A 9,663-nucleotide genomic window follows, 5' to 3' on the forward strand; every position below is an offset into this window, starting at 1 on the left:
TGGTGTTGAGTTAACCCCTGTGCCACCAGGGAGGCCCAGATTCTTCATTTTCCTTAATCATTTAAATTGTATGATCAAATCCCTAACACATTCATTAGTTCAATATAAGAGTAAGATGGGAAGAATATATTCTCTTAATCCTCCTATTCTTTCTTTGCTATTTCCTTTCTTAAAAGTGAACATCAGGGCCCTACCTGGTTGTACAATGGGCTAAAGCACAGCTCTATGAGGCTAGCAGCAGCCACTTCAGCTGGAGTTCCATCTCAGGCTGGCTGGAGGGTCAATCACATGGCCCAGCAGACCTCTCCTGTCTCACCATTGCTCCCTTCACTATGTAATTTGTTGATCTGCTTGTTCTGCTCCCCACTCTGTCTCTGGTGAATGCTCTCACCACCTCTGGCTTGTACCCTAGTTCTGGATGCATAAATAAATAAATCTTAAATAAAAGAAGAAAAATTCAACTACTTACGTTGATGTTGTTCCAGTTTTTGTCGAAAGTACTACTATATATACACTATCTGCTAAGCCAAAATACTTTCAACTATACACCATATTCCTGTTTCTTTATGTTTGTAATTGAAAGAATATATCTTGAATGTTGTTCCACAGCCATGCATAAGAATTTGCCTCACTTTTCATAATAAGCTACACATATTGAAGCAAATGGAGTGCACCAACACTTACTAAACCAGTTTTATTTTGATGGCTGTTTAGGTTTGTACCCAAATTTTATAGTTGTAAAAATATGCTTCAGTGAATAGTTATGTTTTAGAGCATGCCCTTAGGTAAATCTGTATCAGTGTTCTATTTGTGTTAATTGTATGCTTATTCATTACTTACCCCTCCTCACATTGACCCTCCCTGAGGTTGCACACTGGTCTTCTCAGATGCGGCCTCAGGGTACCTGCACTTACTATCCATATACCACAGTGTGTTGTTGGACCTGCACAATAAAATCGTCATCATTAAAAGGGGTCATTGGGTTCTTTCATTGCGCAGCTTTCTATTATTTGTGAGGGTCATCAGGTCTTTATGTTATTTCTTTAAGTTGTCCATGTCTATGTAGATTACTATTACACACATCATTTTGAAAAATCAAAACAGACATAAAATAATCCAGCCTACCAAATTCCGTTGCTCTATAAAGTTTGAAACCAAGTAAATCAAGTCTCTGGTGTTAAAATTAGGACAAACCTACTGCAGTGAGAATCTATTCGCAAATAGGATAATAGCAGGTAATGAATGATAGTTACCATGGTGGTGAGTTCTGGTACAGTAAATGGGCTCTCAGATCAGCCAGCATTGGCAGATTTGCCTCCTTTGACAAATTTATGAAGAAATTGGTTTTCCCAGAGCTCGTAGTTGATTGTGTGTTTGTTTTCCTTGCAGTTCCTCTTCCCTTTGACAGATTCAGGTTCAAGGAAAGGAATCCCAAACAAAAGCAAATGGTGAGAAGATTGCTCTAAGGCCAGCTCCTCTTCCTCCCTGTGCTGCCCCCCTGCCCCCTCCCCATTCCTTTTCTGATTCCCCATTTTTGTTTGTCTTTGTGTAAATAAAGGCAGGTGCCCACTGGTCTCCATCCCAGCACCAACTTTTACTCCTTCCCTTTTGCAGACACTCTCCACCTCCCCTTTTCTTTGTTGAACATTGTATAAATAGCCCTGTAACTTGCCCAAGAGCAGGACGGTGGTCTTTCGGACAGGTGTCTGCTGCCCTCCTCATTTGTGGACAAATAAAACCACTTTCCTTTTCCTCAAACTTTGTTTCCTTTTACTGGCTGAAGGAAACTGAGACCTGCGTTCAGTAACAGTTCTTCCCAGAGAATATCCAAGCGATAATATCCAAGCGATAATTCACAAGTGTTGGCATATTGTGTTTATTAATAAAGGTACTGGATTTCTTGGGTGTTATCTATATTTCTTTAATACCTTTCCACAGCCAAGTATTATAAGAGGGATCGTGGGCAAACTGCAAGCCAATGGACGGGCTTCAGAATCAACTGGATGGTGAAAAATAGGGCTAAAATCACCTCCCTAATTGGGGCTGATAAGGTTTGGTATTGGATCTTTTTCTGTTGAATTGTTGAGACATTTGATAGTTAAAATGCTTAGGCTTCTGGCATTTAGGGTGCAAGCTTTTGGCAGAAAATCTGCTGGTTATTTTGGCATTAAGTCCCTGGTGAGGAGGGATGACTTTGTAGAACTCTCTGCTTTCCACATGTGTCTGTAGTTTAGAACTCAGTCTCTGCTCAGCAGATGGTATTGGGGAGGGACAGAAGGTGTCTGGCCATGAGTCCTTTTGTAAAACTCACTCTACCTCTCTCTTACTTCTTCTTTTAGCTTGTGTACTGGATTATTTTGTTGTGGATTTTCTGCACCTGTTTGCTGGTTTAATGTCTTGAATTAATAAGTGAAGGTGAAGAACCACCAGTTGGATCCAGCCAGTTCTGCTGGGCTTTCTCTGCTTCAGTACCACAACCTGGTTGTTTTTAAACATATTCACAGTTCTGGAAAGCAGCCACCCAAGCACACACAGTCCTCCCACACAGTTCACTGGCCACATCAACCCTTGACCTTTACTCCTGTTCTGTGGCCTCAGTTCTCTAGTCAGCTGTGAAAGGTCAGTTTTGTTTTGTATTTGTTCCTTTGATTTGCTTTGTATTCACATAGGAATGAAATCATCTGTGTTTCTTTTTCTTTTGATTTCTTTTGCATATCGTAGCTTCCTCTAACTCCATCGTGTTGTCATATTGCATCTTTATTTTTGATAGCTGAGAAATAATATTGCTTATGTGTGTATATACCCACTTTTCTTTATCTACTCGTTGTTGGTCCCTTAGGTTGATTCCAAATGTGACTAACCCCCAGGATCTCCCTGAAACACAAAAATAACAACAAAAATAAATCCAACATTTAAAGGGCTATGTTAGATACTCTGCTACGGGCCCTCTCAGAGCTTTTTGAAAGTCTCCTCCCCATTGACTGTGCCTTAAACAGTACATCTGCAAAGACCCTATTTAAAATGCAGTCTTATTCTCAGAAACTGGGAGTTAAGACTTGAATAAATGTTTTAAAAAGACATAATTATAACCCATTTCAGGTATGTTTATTTTGGGAATTATACACATACTACATTAATGGTCTGCAGGTTTCTATATAAGTTCTATACCTTCATGAAATTTTATGACAGGATAACACTAACATTAGGGAAAAAAAGAAAATATGTAGTAGTAAGTATAATGAAAAATGATATATCACTATGAAAAAAATTTAAAAAATAATTACTGAATACTACTACAGATGAGTTGATTTATGAAATGTTATCTTCTCAAGGAAGAACAAATTTTAACCATATTATAAATCTGTTAACTTTTCCTATGTACTAAAAATCCTTCTTATGACTAAAGCAATATTCAAAAAATATTTTTTTTTCTTGAATGTAATGAATTGCAAAATTTTTATGACTGGGCAAAGATCCTAGAACCACCCTGGTATTTCTCAAGAACAGAGAGTGAAGGCACCCCAAAAGGACATAGATATGACCTTTTTCTATGTGTTGTGACAATATACTCATAATGTAATAAGACATGAGAAGATCATAAAAGATAAACAATGTCATAACGTATTGTGAAGAAACAAAACTGTCCACAAAGCACTGCGGATGTCTCAGCAGCGGCAAGCGTGAGACTAGTTGAAATAATTACAACTATACTCTGTAGGAGCTGGTGGAAAAGGCTTATAGTGAGTATGAGAAGTGGACACTATAAGAAATAATTGAATGGGAATGAAGCCGTGGTACTGTGGTGGTCTTCTTTTGTTCAACATATCTTGCAGGAACAGTCGCCTGATTTCTAGGAGAGAAACAATGAGAAAACACCCCTCCCTTTTCAAATGAGGAAAACAGGTATATTTTAAACTGGGGTGGTGTTTCAGCATTCAGACTCAGAAGAGATTTGCTGTTCCTGAAGGTGACCTCTCAATGCCTGACTGAAATCACCATGGACGACGGTACTAAGGTGCCCAGCTCAGCAGAACACGGGCAGCACCCAGACAGAAGGCTGCCCTCTCATTACAGTTCTGGGTCCCAATTCCAGTTAGCCCAGGATTCAGCAGAATCGTTTGATCAGGGGCCCTCCCTGGTGCTGCAGCAGTTGGAGCGCTGCATTGCAAAGCTAAGCCAAGCTGTGGCCTCTTTAGTGCGAGCTGGATCCCTGCCCAGGAGGAGATCCACATGGTGTGGTGCAGCAGGCCTTGCCTGCCTGTGTCACCAGCTGCTCCCCTTAGCAAGCAGTGTGCTGTGTTAATCTGCCTGATCTACTCCCCACTGTTTCTGGGAAATCCTCTCTCCCCCCTTGCATCTCTGGCTGTACCTCATTTCTGTATGCATACATAAAAAAAATCTTTAAAATGAAAAAAACATCTGATCAGACTCTAACAATTTGCTTTTTACATGAAGTCTTTGTTCCTCAACCCCATAAATACTGCCCAAACCTCATAACCAGAGAGTCCACTTGGGAATCTTGGCTCCAGTCTCCTGCCAGGTGATCTAATACACAACTTTTTTTTGTTTGTTTCTTTCACAAATGCTGGATTCATGAATTTTTGGACCACTGGTTAGTGACCCACACTTAGAAACAGAAATGGTAGAAAATAGAGATCATATTTGAGACGGGAATTCCGTCAATGAACTCATGAGTAAATAACAAAACTTTATTTATAACATAACCAGTTAATGCGGGGCTTGGTCAGTTTAGTTACTCAAATTCGATGCCAAAAAAGGATAATGAGTCAGAAAGGGAACTGACCATTTAGAAGCTTTCCCACTACTCCAACATGTCTCATGTAATTGGAATCACAGGAAGAAAGGAATGAAAGAGAAGGTGTCTCTAAAAGAAGTAACTGCTGAGTACATTCGAAAAGAGAGATCCAATCACAAGAGGAGTTCACAGAGAACTGAATTCTTATATATTATTAAAACATAAAAAATAAAGCAACCAAATTATAGCAACTTTCATGTTGCTAAGATGAAAGACAGAGAATATCTCAATGGCATCCCAAAAGGAACATATACTTCATTATATATGGATGAGAAGAAGAGTTGTAGTACATTTATACTAATGCATAAAATGACTGATATATTTAAGGTACTAAAGAATAATAGCTACAAACCAAGAATGTTATTCAAAGAGAAAAATGAAGGAAAAAATAAAGATTTTTCTAACGAAGAAAAACTGAATTTATTTTATACAGCCTAAAATACAAGAAATACTGAGGAGAGTTGGATGCAAAAGAACTTCAAACTCACATAAGATACAACTTTTATCAGAGGTCTTTAAATGGAATATTCACAAATGAAAACTTCCTCCTGGTATCAGGAAGAAGGCGAAATGATGGTTTTACCCACCCCTCTTCAGAATACTGCTGAGAACCTGGCCAGAGTGACAAGATAGCGAAAGATTTCAAAGGTACAGTTTGAAAATAAATATATTATAGTGTTTTGTTTTAGAAATTAGCTAGAAAGAAAATGCCCAGTGACTAATAAAGGACATACATAAATCTCTATAAAGAAGTGACACAAGCTATGCGACGTCTATTGTCTGACAGATTCCGGGTAGCTATGGAAAAGCTCTGCAAAATCAGACTTTCCACGCTAACTTATGTTATGACCTCCCTTTTTTATATAATCATAATGTCAAAATATTCTGAGCAACTTTCAGCTTGCAATTGGACTGCCTCAGCCACATAAAGCCTGCCTGCCCTGAAGTACTGCACCAGGGTGAGAAATTCCTCTGATGTCAAAAGTGACTTAACAACTGGCTGATAAATAAAAAAGCAAAAAGGCTGTTTCTGCAAAGTCTCTCACTGCTGGATGGAGGAAAACCCAAATCTTATCATTCTACTATCTCACCTAGCCTTCTATTCAGCTTCTACAGAATTACTCAAACTTCCTACTGTCTGGCTTTAGATATGGAAATTCATCCAGGTTGCCTGTTTTAGAGCTAGTCAAGTTTTTTACCTGCTACACTTTAAAGCAATCCACAAAAGTCTTTCTGGCTAGTATTTCAGGATTCTACTATCTGGTCTTTATATAAAGAAATTCACCTATGTCTCCTATTCAGAGCAAATTATGCTTTCTACTGTCTAGACCTCAAGGAAACTTATTTAAAGCCTTTTAGCAAGTTTCTTCAAAGAACTTTTCCAAAACTTGATTAGCAAGAAATTTCCTCTTCCTGCCTCCCAAGATGTCTCAGGTAGAAAAAAACCATCAAATAATAGATAAGGTTTAAAGGACTTTATTTTTTAAACAATCTCCACTATAGTAATATTAGTCTTAAATTTTGTGCACCTATATACCTGTCTTCTAACCTTGATTGGTTTTACAATGTTATAATGTCAAGGAAAGGTCAAAACAACCCGACTATTTTTAGAAAAAAGTGATTATAATCTCAACCCCATTCATATGCTAATGTCACCCCCCTGATTGCTTGAAATGTATAAAATAAATCTCTGCTGAAGGCAGAACAGGAAGATTTGCACCCAACTACAACTCCTGTGTCTTCCTCACACCTGCTCCTCTCCCCCTCATGGAATCTCCTCACGCCTAAGCCTTCCCATCTTAGGGTCCTGCCTGTGTTGCCTCCAGACACCTCAAAAGTTGGAGCTGGTCTCCGACAAAGAAGATTATTCAACAAGGCGATAGGACACAATGATAATATTGAACATTATTTTATATCTATATATACTGGCTATAAGCACATTGAAAGAAATTAAAAATTAACCATTTAAGGTTTTGAAGACATAGAATGTTAAAATGTCGCACCACATATGCTTGACTTGCATACTAACACTTGAGGAAAGAACCCACAGAAGAGTTAAGTAATGCAAATGTTACAAATTGGAAAATTCAACAAAGCATATAGGTCAATTCTCCCGACATTGATTTGTATGTTTCAAACAATTACTAACAAAATTCCTCCAATATTTTTATAGAGACACATAGCTTTTTATAAAGTGGATACAGAAAGGCAAAGCAATTAAAATCACCAAAAATGGAAAAAAGTATAAAGTGAAAGTGTATCCTCATTTAATATAAAACTTATGCTGAGCCTTTTCTAATCCAGACAGTGCAATGCTATTGGAGAGGTGGAAGTGGCAGTGTTTGCACTAGAATTGAAGACCTTGAAATAGCCCCAGAAAAATCAACTGATTTTTGAGACAGGAAGAAAAACAATTCAATGGAAGAAGGAAAGATTTTTTTTAACAAATGGTGCTAGACTTCCTGGGCAAAAATGTGATCCTGAATCTAAGCCTCCTACTGTAACAAAAATCCACTCAAATGTAAACTTTACATTTTGACCATTTTAAATGTAAAACTAAACTACTCAGCATTTAGAAACAGAGAATCTTTACCCACTAGATTACTGGAATGAGGTCTTTGTTACGGACCTAAGAGAATTGTTATCCTAGAGCTCTTGAAGGAGCTCTATGGTCTTCTTACCTCTCATTAGTCTTGTCAAGTTTTAATGAATTCAATAACTTTTACATTTTTTGGAAAACTCAAAATTTAAGGATATTATCTTATGTAAGCTGCTGCCACTAAAATGGCTTCAGTATGAAACATGTAGTGTTGAAACCAAAACTACCTCAGAAATATATGTCGATGTTATCTCTAAAGAGTCGTTTACTCCAAAGTTGGAGAGACTATTTTAAAGTGTCCTGTGTAGAACATGACAGTCAATTGAATATTACTTAAAAATTATCTATTGGACATACAATATGTGGGGAAAATAGTAAAAATGGAAAGCAGGAGAAGCATTCCAAAATATTTTATTACAGGTTTGCTTCTGTATAGCTTTTCAGCACTAAATATGGTAAAAACAATAAACTCCTTATATGATTCATAAGTGATATAAAAGTATTTCTAGTTTCTGTGACTCCGATAGGTATGCACAGGGCATGCATCTTCACTATAGACTGAATTTGTATTAGGAAGTGCTCATGTGTGTCTAAAGTCTTATTGCAAGCTTTTCCACTGACCCGCATGTCTCCACACTAAGACAAGAAAAAAGTTTATAAAATAAATAAAATGAGAATTGGAGTCATGGATATAAGTTTAGTGCTAGATTACAGCTTACAGAACAGAATGGCAGGGACTGGAAGGCAAAACAAGACCTAAGTCTCACATTATTACAAGAAAAATTGTAACAGATGCTCACAAGAAAGACCAAATAGTTGGGAAAAAAAGAAAAATAAGTAATAGTAAAGACTAAAATTAAAAACCTGTCTTCTTTTGGACCTTTGGTTTATAATGATTTTTTTAAAGGTTTATTTATTTATCCACACAGAACTGGGGTATAGGCCAGAGATGCGGAGGGTGATAGGATTCACCAGAGACAGAGTGGGTAGCAGAACAGGCAGATCGATGAAGTACACTGCTGAGGGGAGCAGGTCGGTTAGGAGAGGTCTGCCATGACATGTGGTCGACTCTGGGGCAGGTGGGGCTTGAACTCATGCAGAAGTGGCTTTAGCTTCTTAGTGCTGTGCTTTAACCCGCTGTGCCACCAGGGAGGGCCCCAGCCTGCTTTTTAAAAGGTATACTGACTATGGGCCCTCTCTGGTGGCAAAGAGGGTTAAAGCACAGCACTAAGAAGCCAAAGCCACTTCAGCATAACTTCAATTCCCATTTGCCCCAGAGGTGATCCACGTGGCGTGGCAGACCTCTCCTGACCTGCCCGCTGCTCCCCTCAGCAGTGTACTTCATCAGTTGGCCTGTTCTGCTTCCCACTCTGTCTTAGGTGAATCCTCTCACCGCCCCTATACCTCTAGTCTGTACCCCAGTTCTGTATGCAAAAATAAATAATTTTTTTTAAAAAAAAGCAGGCTCAACAAATTACTACAAATATATTCTAATTTTACAGTAAACAATCCATTTGGTTCCTAACATAACAAATTCCTTTTCCTAACAGCTAATGGATTCTAATACTAAAATCTGGCTCCTTATTGACTCCATTTGCCCAGAGTATACAAATAAGGTGCCTTCTAAAATCATGTCTTCACTCACAGTGTCTTCAACCGAGGGGGAGGAGTCACTGCAGCCCACCCCCCTCTCTCCACCTCTGGGGGACACAGTGCCCAGAGAACTACCAGGTCATACAAGTCACCCTCCAGAACACACGGTCAAGGTCAGCTTACTGTCTGAACTGTACATGACTGACAAAGTACACACTATTCTTTTGCCCCAAAACCACATATATCAGGTATATTATGTTCACTGAAATATTTGGAACAGAAATAGTTGGAAGCTAACACAGAAGGCACAGGCAGGTGGGCACCACAGCCACCCGCATACCCAAAGATGTCTTCATGAGAAAGCCTATGTCCCCAAGAATATTTTTCTTTAAGATTTCTTTCTTTTTGCATACAGAACTGGGAAACAGGCCAGAGGTGTAGGGATGGTGAGAGGATTCACCAGAGATAGAGTGGGGACCAAAACAGGCAGATGGATGAAGTACACTGCTGAGGGGAGAGACAGGCAAGACAGGAAGAGTCTGACAGGATGTGGGTCAGCTTCCTGGTGGGGTGGGGATCGAACTGTCGCTGAAGTGGCTGCGTTTAGCTTGTAGTGCTGGGCATTCACCTGTTGCACCACCAGGGAGGGCATATC

This window comes from Condylura cristata, unplaced genomic scaffold (genome assembly GCF_000260355.1).
Source record: "Condylura cristata isolate star-nosed mole 26May11 unplaced genomic scaffold, ConCri1.0 scaffold00036, whole genome shotgun sequence".
NCBI classification, from domain to species: domain Eukaryota; kingdom Metazoa; phylum Chordata; class Mammalia; order Eulipotyphla; family Talpidae; genus Condylura; species Condylura cristata.